The 13,529-nt window shown below is 38.7% G+C and overlaps 1 pseudogene; it reads right to left on the bottom strand.

The window, feature by feature from the left end:
• Positions 1–861: 861 nt before the first annotated feature.
• LOC118856452 lies at positions 862–13,486 on the bottom strand (annotated as a pseudogene).
• Between the last annotated feature and the right edge of the window lie 43 nt (positions 13,487–13,529).

The following is a 13,529-nucleotide window of genomic DNA, read 5'->3' as shown; positions in this document are numbered from 1 at the left end:
CTTTAAGAACTTCTTTTGTTTAACATATAAATTGGTTCTGCTCACTTTACTCTGCATTGTTCCATACAGTCTTCCCAGGTTTCTCTGAAACAGTCTCAATTTCTTACAGCACATTAGTATTCCTTTACATTCATATGCCATAATTCATTCAACCATTCCCCAAAAGGTGACCATTCCCCTTAGTTTCCAATTCTTGGCCAGCACAAAGTCTCAATAAATATGAAAAAAAAAAACAGTTATTAAGCCCATACTGTGTGCTAGATGTCATGTTAGGGGCTGGAGATAACGAATACAAAAGTCAGTCCCTACCTTGAAGAAACTATAGTAATGTATGTATTTCCTACCTCCATTTCCTCTTCTTTCACTCCTCAGCCTTTGCAATCTGACTTCTCATCTTCTGATATCTCCGCAGAAACTGCTCTCTTTAAGGTTACGAATGATCTTATAGAAGTCTTATTCTGAACTTAAACATCCAATAAGAGCATTTCCATATATATAACAGAACACAAAAGGATTCTAATATGAAAGTCTGAACTTCCATTTCATAATACTTGCTTTTTAAAATGTGTATTACAAATCCTACATTTTATTTTCAAAACTGTCCTGCTCGTCTGTGTTTCCTTCTCTTCATTTTTATTTTTTCCAGCTTGTAATAACACATCTTTCATTCTAGCACCTGAAGCTCTACAAGGGTAGATACTTCCTGAGCTTCAGGGGACTGTTGTACACATTTCTTGAGTGGCAACTGTGCAACAGCATTTAGCATTTCAAAATTAGAAAACTTTGCTTAAACACAAGCCACAAAACTTTTTAGAAAATCAGAAGTCATCCATGGTAAGAGTCCGTTCAAAGTCGTGCAGTTTAATACTTAATGTAAACAATCAGTCTCTCATAAGGGCTGCCGAGAGTTGCTTTGAGATCCATGTCCTGAATTTCATAATCTGTGACAATATCTTGGCTGGCAATGCCATTGGCCATGATTGGGCCCCACTAAAGCCCAGAAGAATAACTTTTACCATAGTTTATGCAAATTTCACATGCATTTTTTTTTAGGCGTGAACTGGGAAAATTAAATACCTTATGCACGTACATGTTATGCTACAAAAATGTACCGGCTAACAAATATAGGAAAATGTGTAAAAGGGTAAAGCAAATACATTGATCATCTCTAACCCTGCAAAGATTAGTTCCTCTTTTTATATTACATAAAAACAACTAGTTTAAGTTTTTTTGAATCCCTTATCCAGAAATACAAAAAGGAAATTCCTGTTTGACCTGAGGGATCTTCCTAAGAAGACAAAATGCTTCTGGCCACAATGAGTGCGGGGGTGGATGCTTGGTCACAGAGAACAATACCATCATTAACCACATAGCAACGATGAGAAGAGGAATGAGAACCCTACAATTATTCTGAACACATGGGAGAAAATAGAGGAGATGGTTGGGTGTTGCGGGCCTCTGGAAACTAGAGGCTATAGTGATCCATGAGGTCTGAGATACATCATTTTTGCTAAATCACCTCATAGGGTTTAAGGCTAACTGAAACTGAAATAAAATTTTAATTTCTTTGGTAAAGCTCATTCATGTCCCCTCCAGCACAAACAAAATACAAATAAGAAACCACCGTAAAACTTCCTAAACTTTGATTTAGGATAACAAGTAATGTGATTTTGGAAGTGCTATAGGAATTTATCACATATGGTTTTAACTTGGATGAAAATTGGGACCCCTTGGCTAATATATCCCCATTATAAGCCCTTAAAGAGTGTGTATTATAGCTATACGCATCTAGCTTTTAGAAAGCGTAATTGGATGGCCTTAGAGAAGCAACTTGAGGGTTTTCTTTAAATCTGTCCTGATGTGTCTGTAACATTGTTATCTTCAAGGCCAAGATTTAGCCCTCGTCTTGGACTAGCCATTAATAGGATATGTGTGTAAGGCCAGAGAGGTATCCAACAGGAGCATGCAAATTAGAGGAAGAAAAAGAACAAAAGAGGGCTTTTTTTTTTTCCTGGAAGTTGGTAGCTAAGATAAATGAAATTCCTAGAAATGACATGGCTTTTCTCATCTTTCTCTTCACTGGTTCTGAGGAGGAATATTCATTCTCTTGAAGTTTTTTAATATCCCATACAATTTTATGGAAATGTTTGGTCTAAGTTCATTCCAATTTTTGCAGATGCCTCCATGTATGTCTTCACTTGCTTTCCAGTTTTCTGTCTTTCTTGTGTAACCCATCTTTGATGGTTAAGATCTGCTTTATCATGAACTAGAATGACTGGAAACTCATCATGGTCTTTTACTCTGAGGATCTATTTATGGATTTTATAGATTTCTTCAAAGATTCCTCAATAGGACTGAAAAGACCAGCAAGAAATCCTATCCAGTCTTTATATCTTATTTTCTCATCATCCTAAACTCTTCTTGCCTTTTTGTGCCAAGAATATCAAACCACTTTCCTAAAATCTATCACAGTTTGGTATATGAATCTTCAATTGTTAGATCATAATCTGTAAGATAGGACCGGTTGAACTAGATAGTGAATGCTGGTTTGCTGACACTGCTTCTACTGACCACTACTACCTGGTACTTCTGTCCAGTCAGGCCACCAAGACCATGGGGTGTTGCAACTATTTGGCCCAGTCTGGCTCATGCTTAGGCCCTGGTCCCCCAACCACTCTTCCATAAGGTTTAGCACCTTAGGGAGGCAGGGCTAAAGGTTGTTCCAACAGCAAAGAAAAGTTAGTCTAGAGCACTACTACAAATGGTCTGTCAAATTTAAAACATTTTAAAATAGGGCCCTATATATTGTTTGGCATCACTAATTGTAATCCACTCCCACTAAAAACCAGGAGGAAGAACTTTGTAACAAATAAGCACAGTCAAGTAAATTACATATGTTAAGTTTCCAAATATCCATCTCCAATATATGTGCTTTGTGCCCATCTCCTCTCTGTGAGGAGGCAGGTAAGATGCTTCATAACAGATCCTCTAGAGCCAAGGTAGTGATTGCATTGATCTGAATTCATATAAGAATATTTATCCTCCCTTCTCTTTCTCTTCTCCAAACCTTGAAAACAGCAGACTATTTCAGGGTTCTCCATTTAACTCCCTCAATACCCTTTGAAGACATTAAGGTTCTCAAAGGCCATTTGTTTCTCCCTGCCCCCCAATGGAATATTGGCACTACATAATCATACAACTTCTTCCAACTACTCAAATAAACTTACCTTCGAGGTTATTTTATAACCTATTTGCATTTTAAAGTTCCTACTAAAATCTGGTCTTTTATCAGAAACACGTGGAAGTCCTTTGTTCCATGAAAGGTCCATTCCCCCAATCCCTGGTAGGATTATACTTGGATTTGCAGGTTAATACTGAGTTACAAGCCCATATCTTTGCCTTTTGAAATATTGCACCCCAAGATCTCTTGATTTTCAGTAGAGGCTGAGGCATGTTACATGATGTTGACTGTAGTTCCTTGGCACTTGAACAATTTCTTTCTGGATGCTGGCAATATTTTTTTCTTTGATGTGGGACAAAGGCATTTTGGCTCTAAGATTCCTAGAGCTTTTGCTTTCAGGAAATGATTAGTGGATTCTATCTTAATTCTCTGGATCTAATATAGTTTCCAGGCTTTTTTTTCCCTTTAGTTCCCATGGAATTCAATGATACTTAAGTTATCTCTACTTTGCCTGTTTTCCATATCAGTTCTTTTTGATAAGAACTTTTACTTTTTTACTCTTCCCCATTGACTTTGTTCTAACATTTCTTGCTGCTTCATGGAGTCATTGATTTATGTTTGAGGTGTAAGAAACGGGGGGAGCAGTTTTGTTCCCACAGAGTTGAAAGTATCTCTCTCCCCGCTCCCCCCAGCTTTAGCAAAATGTAAGTCAGGTTCTAATCAGACCTCCAATCTAGAAGAGACCAGGCCTCTTTTAGGGTGAAAGGTTAGAGGCTTGTATGCATGCTTAAATGAGCCATTTGAGGAGGGCATGATGTAGGCAGTCAGGGGGTTGCATCTGGCCAATGAAGAGCCTGGTGGGAGATTCGAAGTGGGGGCTCAAAAAAAGGACTGGCATCCATCTGAGTCTTTGTAATCTCCTGTACTCTGTTTAGGGGATGAACCCATTTATTCAGACTGAATAAATGTAAAATATAATCAAAATGTCCCTGGCTTCCCAATGAGTATTGTTTATTCCTAGAAAAATTGTAAGCATGTTTCTAACAGTTGGGGGCTCATTACCAGGATAAATATAGCTTCAGAAGAAAGAGATATTTCACCCAGACAATGGGAGGTGCCCCCACTGGTTTCCAGTGGGCCCTAGTATCTGCGGGTAAAAATTTCCCTTCTTCAGACCGGAATCCTTGGGAACCCAGGAACATGAGTAAATGGAAGGAAAATGGCCATAGACAGCGGAAGTCAGGTGCCTGAGCAAGGTAGGAAAGTGCTGCTTTGTCATGTCTGGATTAACTCCAAGTTGAGAAATAAGATTTGCTTGGAACGGGAAAAAGAGCTCTCAAAATATTGACCGAGGTTTTCTCCTAGCTTTTTTTCTGACTGGAGAAAAATGCTAGAAATCTGGTAGGCTGACTCAGGAAAAGGGATTTGGAAGTTTGTGGGCAGTAAAAATTCTCTCTCAGGGAGAGGTAGATTGATTTGCATTTCAAAACCTTTCACTGTTTCTTGGAAAGGAGGTTTATGTTGGGAACACATAGCCAGGAGGCAAGAGGGGAAGCATGAAATGTTATTTTTAATTTAATGCTTCAGATGGGTCTGAATTCGAATTCTAAATTGTTTGTGTGTAATGTCTTGTCTAATGTCTTCTGTGTGTTTAAGAAAAGTTTTATGGGGGCAGCTAGGTGGCGCAGTGAGTAGAGCACCAGCCCTGGAGTCAGGAGGACCTGAGTTCAAATCCAGCCTCGGACACTTGACACTTGTACTAGCTGTGTGACCTTGGGCAAGTCACTTAACCCCAATTGCCCTGCCAAAAAGCAAAAAAAAAAAAAAGTTTTATGCTTTATGTTCCCATAGAAATTTTTAACTCTAGGAACTGAGAGGTTAAAAGGAATTAATTAGCAAAAGAAAGATCTCTGGAAGGCTGTGGAGAAAGAAAACTGAGGTTGGGGGACATAGATAAGCTGCTTTAGTATGCAAATTTTTAGTCATTTAGCTTTAAGTTTTAAGGTAAAAGCAGCTGGAGAAGAAGCTTGATGAGTATAATTTTTTTTTTCATTTATTTGAAATGTATGAGGTAGTTTGGGTCAAGATTAGGAAAGAAAGAGCTTGAAATTGGAGTAAGGATGCGGAGGGTAAAATAGAAAGATCAAGGATTTGGGTGGGGGTGGAACACCAGCTAAGTCCACATGGCTCTGGGTCCATGTGCTCTTAGCCACCCCCTCCTCCACTCCACATTGGAAGACTGGGTGTGTCAATCAGGGGCTGAATCTAAAAGAAACTTGTAACCTGATTGGAAAATAAGACTGATTGGCTAGTAATCCAAGGTTTTATAGTTAATATATTCATTTGTATGATTATAAAATAAGCTTTGCCTGTGTAAGGTATGATTGAATTTTGTTTCCATGGAGATTATATAAAATTATGATTTGAAGCCATATACTTGTGGCTAGGGATAGGAAATTAAGCTAGCCCCCTGAAAAGTAGGATATCTAAAAGGGCTAGCTCCTTTGCTCTTAGAGTCTTTAGCAATTGAGAGAGATCTTTTCTCAAGTTATCTGAGGCAGACAAACGGAAAGGAGACTAAAATATTTTAGCTTGGTCTTTTTTTGCTCAGAAGGGAAGTGGCCACACCTCCTTAAAATTCCTTAGGGCTTTAGTTAATTATGAATAAGGAATTGGAATGCCTAAGATAAAGTTTGGGGAAAGCTGACCAATGAGGGTTGGGGCACCAACTTCGAATCTGGATGTATTATAAAATCAAGTAATGACATGAAATAATATTTTTTTTCTAAATTCACTCATGGCTAGGCAAATATTCCTAATACCTAGGCCAGTGGCAACAGTTAGCTCAAAAGAAGAGCTGTTCAGTGCTAAATAAATAATTAACATGTATTTAAGTGTATATATATATATATATATATATATATATATATATATACACACACACACACACATATACACATATACATATATACATATATATATACATACACACACACACACACACACTATATATATATACCAAAGGTAATAGGAATCTGGAAATGTCATTGAGGTCATCTTATTTCTAAATTGTATTTTAGAGTTCTCTTAGGTTGTAAAATTTGAGAGACCCTTGTGAGGTCTGAATTTTGTTAGATATGAATTGATCTTTTAAAAAAGGGTGTGATAAAATGTGATAGTTTGAAACTGTTATATTTGGTTATAAACAAGTAATATTACAGCAGATTTTCCTTTTGAAATCTGGGCTATTTATAAAAAAGTATACGGTTGTTCAGGGTATTAATCTCCACATGTTGGTAATGAGATGAATGACTTCCTGTGTGAGGAGACTTAGAAATGCATTCGCCTAACTTGATGGGTAGTTTCAAGTTTTAAACACATAAAAATGTTTAAGGTATTATTACATTTGTATTGTTTAAATGTTGATAAGAATCATACTATCAGAGAAAAATGATGAATGGGTTAAACAGCTGTTACTGAATTATTGCTGAAATTATAAACTTTCAGTTAAAATTGTTTTTCTGTTACTTAACACCATTCGTGAGATTGTTAACTAAGACTTTGTGAGATCTCCTCTTGTAATTTTTGTCAATCATGTACAGAAGGGTTTTGTCACAATTTGATACTTTGTGATATCTAGGAATTTAGTGATTATAATACTTTGGGAATTTATGAAAAGCAATTCCTCTCATAATCTCAATGTTGTTAGATTAAGAATTTACTTAATCAAGAATTGAGGCTGTTAACTAAAACAAGGATTTTTGGCATAAATTCTTATCAACCCTGTGTGAAGTCCTGAATTTTATGAGTCTGGGAGGGACCAGGGGCAGAAGATAAGGCAGACTGGGAAATTTTAGGACTCAAGATGGGCGGGGGGGGGGGGGGGGGGGGGGCGCCCCGGGAAGAGACAGGAAATTTTTTTTGGAAGCAGACTTTGAGATGCCTTCAGGTTAAAAAGTTGGGATTACTTTGAAACAAGGCAGGGTCTCATCCCCTCCTCCCACTCCCCCTCCCCTCCTTTTGTCTATCTAGATAAGAAGAGAGAGCTCTACCTATCCCCACCTGGCAGAAGGGAAGGGGCAGGGCGGGACAGCAGTTGCTGGGATTTAACAGCAGGCATCAGAAACCAGCTGACCTCCCAACCTGGCTTTTTAAAGTCAGAACTGATTTCTAGTGATTGGTCTTTAGGATAAGATTAGAATTTGAGATGTGGGTCCTGGTAATGAAACTTGCCATCTGATGTAAAAAACAAACAAACAAACAAAAACCACCCTCTGGGGAGATGCCATTAGTTACTAGAGAGAGAGCAGATAGATATGATGCTTTTTTTATGGCAGGTCTCTGTAATCAAAAATAAGTAGTTAGTGATAAAAGGAAAGTATCTGTCAGAATCTGTTACTATTGTGAAGTTGTAGTATCTAAAGACCTGGAAGGTTTTATGGGGAAAATGGAAAATTTGATTAATATGTGAAATCTTATTGTTTTCAATTAAATGATTGGGTACATTGGTACTCTTGTGTAGCCATGTGAAAGATAACATTCTTTCTAAATATTAATGGGAATAATTAGACAAAGGGAAAAGAAGTTTGTGAAACAAAGATAGAAATGTAAGGTTGAATCATTATCCCATAGATTAAGGCTGAGGTTTAAAGTTACTTTGTATCTATGTGGAAAAAGGGCCTTAAATGTTTTAAAGTGATGTAAGAGCAATTGGGTATTAATACAAATGGTGTAATTAATTACTGGAATTAAGTAAGAGACATTTTCAGTTTGGGGAAATGGATTTCAGTATAAGTTTCTTAGATAAATTCTAGAATATACTTTTGCATTGATGGGAAAAGTTAAATGTGGTTGTTTGGATTTGAATTCATTCCATGGTCTAAAACATAAAGAAAGTTAGTGTTTGAACCTATCATATTTACATGGTTCAATTCTTGAAGTATATCTCATTCTTTCAGATCAGGCATAGTTAGAGGGGAACAGAAAAACCTGGGAAATTGATGCGAATGTGTTAGAGCAATAATTTATGAACTTAATGGGAAGATTTTATGAAGAAGGGTGGAAATGCATGCAAGCTATTTAGGGCTCGCTTTGGAGATGTTCCTTAAGGAATCTGAGATTGTAGTCATATCTCCAATGAGATATTTTACATTGTCTTCCATTTTTTCATTCCTTTGGTTCTGTTTTATAATATCTTGATTTCTCAACAAGTCACTAGCTTCCACTTGCTCCAATCTAATTTTTAAGGCAGTATTTTTTTCAGTGGTCTTTTGGACCTCCTTTTCCATTTGACTAATTCTGCCTTTCAAGGCATTCTTCTTCTCATTGGCTTTTTGGAGCTCTTTTGCCATTTGACTTAGTCTATTTATTAAGGTGTTGTTTTCTTCAGTGTATTTTTCAGTATTTTTTTGGGTCTCCTTTAGCAAGTCATTGACTTGTTTTTCATGGTTTTCTCGCATCCTTCTCATTTCTCTTCCCAATTTTTCCTCTACTTCTCCAACTTGCTTTTGAAAATCCTTTTTGAGCTCTTCCATGGCCTGAGACCAGTTCATGTTTTTCTTGGAGGCCTTTGTTGTAGGCTCTTTGACTTTGTTGACTTCTTCTGGCTGTATATTTTGGTCTTCTTTGTCACCAAAGAAAGATTCCAGAGTCTGAGACTGAATCTGGGTGCATTTTCGCTGCCTGGCCATGTTCCCAGCCAACTGACTTGACTCTTGAGTTTTTCTGCGGGATATGACTGCTTGTAGAGTTAAGAGAACTATGTTCCAAGCTTGGGGGATGTGCCAGTTCTGCCACACCAGCACTCCTCCTTCCCCAAGAACCCCCAACCTGGACTGGACTTAGATCTTCAGCAGGCTCTTCACTCCTGCTCTGATCTGCCACTTAATTCCTCCCACCAGGTGGGCCTGGGGCAGAAGCAACTGCAAGTGTAGTTCTGTAGCTGCCCCACCTCCGCTGCCCCCCGGGTGGTAGCTGAACTGCGAACTCTTTCCACTCCCACAGCTTTTCCCACTAACCTTCTCTGTTGTCTTTGGTGTTTGTGGGTTGAGAAGTCTGGTAACTGCTGCAGCTCACTGATTCAGGGCGTTAGGGCACACCCCACCCGGCTCCTGGTCTGGTTGGTCCACACCACCCACTCTGGGCTCTGCTCTGCTCTGCTCCATACTTCCAGCTCCGTGCGGGATAGACCTCACCCAGAGACCATCCAGGCTGTCCTGGGCTGGAGCTCTGCTTCCCTCTGGAGCCTTTGTGGGTTCTGCAGTTCTAGAATTGGTTCAGAGCCATTTTTTATAGGTTTTTGGAGGACTCGGCGGGGAGCTCACGCTACTCCCTGCTTTCCAGCCACCATCTTGGCTCCGCCCCCCCATAGTCATATCTTAAACTGATTATTGGAACGTGCTATTCAAAGACTTAATGGGACTGTTAACTGTTTCTGAGTCTAACTCCAGATGTGAATATCAAGGAAGGCTGTCTGAGCCACTGATCCATGATGCCAGTAGCCCTATGAGGGGCAAATATGAACTTCAGCTATGATTTATGGGAAGGTTGAGAGAGCAACTGTTCTGCATGTGCTGAGGTGGGACTCTTGACTTGATTCTGTAACTGAAACCTGGCAGACTATAAGCCTGGTTCAACACAACTTGTAGTTTGACATAACTTCTGCCTGAAGTTGACAGGAAGTTGGGGAAATATTGTCCCCTTACCATAAGTTCCTAATCTCTTAGTGGTAAATTTCTATAATCAGAAGATTTTGTAAGTACAGTAACAAATCTATTAAAATAATTGATTGTGGAACATCTCAGGTTACCATAGGACTGGGACTAGTGTTCCTGTATAAGTTAGGATCCTTTATTAGGGCCTTGTACAGGGTCATGTATAAATGAGCATACTTTAATTCTTGGCAATAGTATAGAGACAATTAGGTCAAGGGCTTGTGAGAATATTATTTTGTTATTTGGTTAATATCATGCTTGTCTAAAGTTTTGTTACAATTAGCAATGTTAAAAGAAGAATGGCTTGTGGTTTATTTTGTAAATGCCTTAAAAGAAACATGTTTATGATTTTATATGTACTGTGTTAAAAATGGATTATTTGATGTATTTATGTATGTACTGGATCCTGTTGTTAATTCCTTAGTGAAATCTCATCCTCCTGGTGAGGAAATTAATAATGGGTTAATGTAAAGTATAAGAAACTGGGTTCTGATATGAATTTCTTAAACATGACAATTGGTCAAGGTTCCAATTTTGAATCTGTAAAAATGATTAGAAATGGTAACTTAAAATTGTGCTATGGTCACTTTTGTAGGAGAATGGAAAGAAAGCTGGTTCCTACAAGAAGAAGAAGATGCTGAGATGCTGTGCTGAAGATGGCTGGAACAAATACCAAGGACCAGAGGACTTCACTGACATTGTTCCCTGCCAGACAGCTGTATGGGGAGAGACTTTTGAATCTTAAAGGGACAACTGCATTATTGTTTTCTTTTGGGTCTCTGTATCTGTATTTATAAAGGGGACTGCCCCCTTTGATTTGTCAATGCGTCAATCAACCTTTACCCCTTCCCATATTTACTTAAAGGGGTGATGGTTAAGGGGAAAAATTCAGATGAGAGAGTAAGGAAGTATTAAAGATATGGAGGCAAAAATTTGAATAAAAGGAGAGGGGGAAATTGTAAGAAACGGGGGAGCAGTTTTGTTTCGACAGAGTTGAAAGTATCCCTCCCCCCCCCCCCCCGCACCCCCTCCCCCAGCTTTAGCAGAATGTAAGTCAGGTGACTGATTAGAACTCTAATCAGAGCTCTGATCTAGAAGAGACCAGGCCTCTGGTAGGGTGAAAGGTTAAAGGCTTGTATGCATGCTTAAATGAGCCATTTGAGGGCATGATGAAGGCAGTCAGGGGGTTGCATCTGGCCAATGAAGAGCCTGGTGGGGATTCAAAGTGGGGGCTCAATGAAAGTACTGGCATCCATCTGAGTCTTTGTACTCTCCTGTACTCTGTTTAGGGGATGAACCCATTTATTCAGACTGAATAAATGTAAAATATAATCAAAATGTTCCTGGCTTCCCAATGAGTGTTATTTATTCCTAGACAATGTACGTATGTTTCTAACAAAGGTAATTGATTTCTAGAGACTTTCTTGAATGCTTAAGGAAGTTTTAAACTATTCCATTCTTAATTCTTTCCTCCAAAGCTACTTAATTTCATTTCTTCTAGGTATTTGTGGAGTACTTGTAGAACATTCTTTGAGTCTCTGCTACCAGTTCTTATGGAGTTAGCTCATTTGGAGAACATATCTACAAAAATGTCTGATACAGGTCAATATTGTCTTATATTTACCCATTTCTCTATCTTTATTTCCTAAACTAGGCCTTTGTACCATGGCCAGGTTCAGCTCCTGGCTAGGTTTTGGGTCCAGTGGTTGGCTCTGCTTTGATCTCACATGGGTCATGGACTTCTAAACTGATTTTCACCTCACAGGGTTAGGTCCCTCTCCCCAGATTTTCTGAGGTCCTCAGAGTCCCTGGATTAGTACTATCCTGTTCTGAGAACTGCTGCACTAGTGTTTCCTGTTTGTTCCCACTCTTGGGGATGCTAATGTCCCCATCCTGGCATCTTCTTGGAAGAGCTCTCTGCTCTAGCTACCTTCAGACATAGAGACTTGTAGACTTAACATGACCCTGGCCCAGATCTGGTTGTGCTAAGAGGCAATCCTGTGCTGGAACCAGACTTCCAGTGACCTCTTTTTTTACTGTCCTCAGGTTTCCTGTTAGCCTCTTATGCATTCTGAAATCACTTGTCATAGTTTCTCATTGGATTTATTGATTATTCAGTGTGCTGTGGCCTCCAGGGCTTTGACAGAGTAGGTATGTGGGAACTGAATGGTCTGACTACAATGGAGGTAGGCGTTTTGATCAATACAAAGCCTTAAACTTTCTAATTAGTTTCTTTGCAGATTCTCTAGGATTTTCTACATAAACCATGGTGTCATTAGCAAATTCAGTACAGCTTTGTTTCCTCTTTGTCTATCTTTATAAAGCCTTCATTTTGCCCCCTCTTCTTGCTATTGTTAGCAATTCTAGAAGCATGTCATAAAATAGCAAGGAAGGAAACAGGCAGCCTTCCTTCTTTATTTCTTGGGGAAACATATACCGTTCTCTCACTACAAATAATGCTAGCTTTTCTACCAGTGCTTTTCTCCATATTAAAGCTCCTTCTATGCCTTTGCTTTGTAGGATTTTTAGCATGAGTGTTGTCCTTTGGCAAAAGTCTCTTCCCTATCTATTGAGTTAATCATGAGGTTTTAAATGGTTTTTGTTTTTAATATAATTGTTCTAATTGTTTTCATACTGTTAAACCACCCTTGAATCCCTGGTATTAACCCAACTAAATCCAAGCTAATAATGGGGAAGTGCAAGTTTTTATTTAAAATTTTTATTGTGAATGCTATGAAATTATAATGAGCAAGTTTAGCCCAAAAAAGTATGTGTACCTTTGAGGTATAGATACCTCTGACACATGTGAGGGGACTGGGTGTGGAATACTGCATCTAATGTTTTTCATTATGTTACTTAGTTTTGTTGAACTTTTTCCCTCTTTATTACACAGAGTAACTCCCTGGGAGGAAGAGGAATACAATAGGAAATGCAGGTGATGTACAAACAAAAGATATCAATGAAAAAATTAATGAAGTTGGTAAAATTCTTGAAGAGACATTTGGAATAAGATGCATCTGAGAGTCTAGTCTTTACTAGATGCGTGAGCCCCACTAGAAAGCAATGCCAAAAAAACAAAAGAACAGAAAAAAAGGAAGAGAGCTCTTTAAAGCAAGAGTGATAGACATAAATAATGGAATAAACAACAGACATAATACTAAGAAGTACACTCCCAACAGAAAGGATTGTCAAATGAAACCCTCACCTGGGGGAGCGGGTCAGGGGAAGGTAAGCAGTAAAGTCAAATACAAGATAGAAGAGACTAGCTCTGCAGTGACCTTTGGTGTAGCAGACTAGGGTTAGGACCTTTTCCAAAAATAAGAACCCAAATGTCTACAAACTAGGAAACATTCCATTCCACATCCACAGCATTCATACCTGCCCAATCTTTGGGGTCCAATAGCAGTAAGGATGATGGTGCCTTTTTGTACAAAAGTGCTCAAAATATGTTGGTTCTTGATGTCTCACTGAGTCACTGCCGTGTACTCTCTGGCTAAACCAGCTCTTCCCCCTGGATACAGTATCATTTGGGCAAGATTTCAAGAAACTATACTGCAATTAGCCTTGGAACACTTACCCTGTAGTGAGCCATCCTAATTGGTAAGTGAGTACAAACTCCAGTAGCCCTCTATATC

This window comes from Trichosurus vulpecula, chromosome 7, assembly GCF_011100635.1.
Source record: "Trichosurus vulpecula isolate mTriVul1 chromosome 7, mTriVul1.pri, whole genome shotgun sequence".
Lineage (NCBI taxonomy): Eukaryota > Metazoa > Chordata > Mammalia > Diprotodontia > Phalangeridae > Trichosurus > Trichosurus vulpecula.
This window is presented reverse-complemented; position numbering and strand designations above follow the sequence as displayed.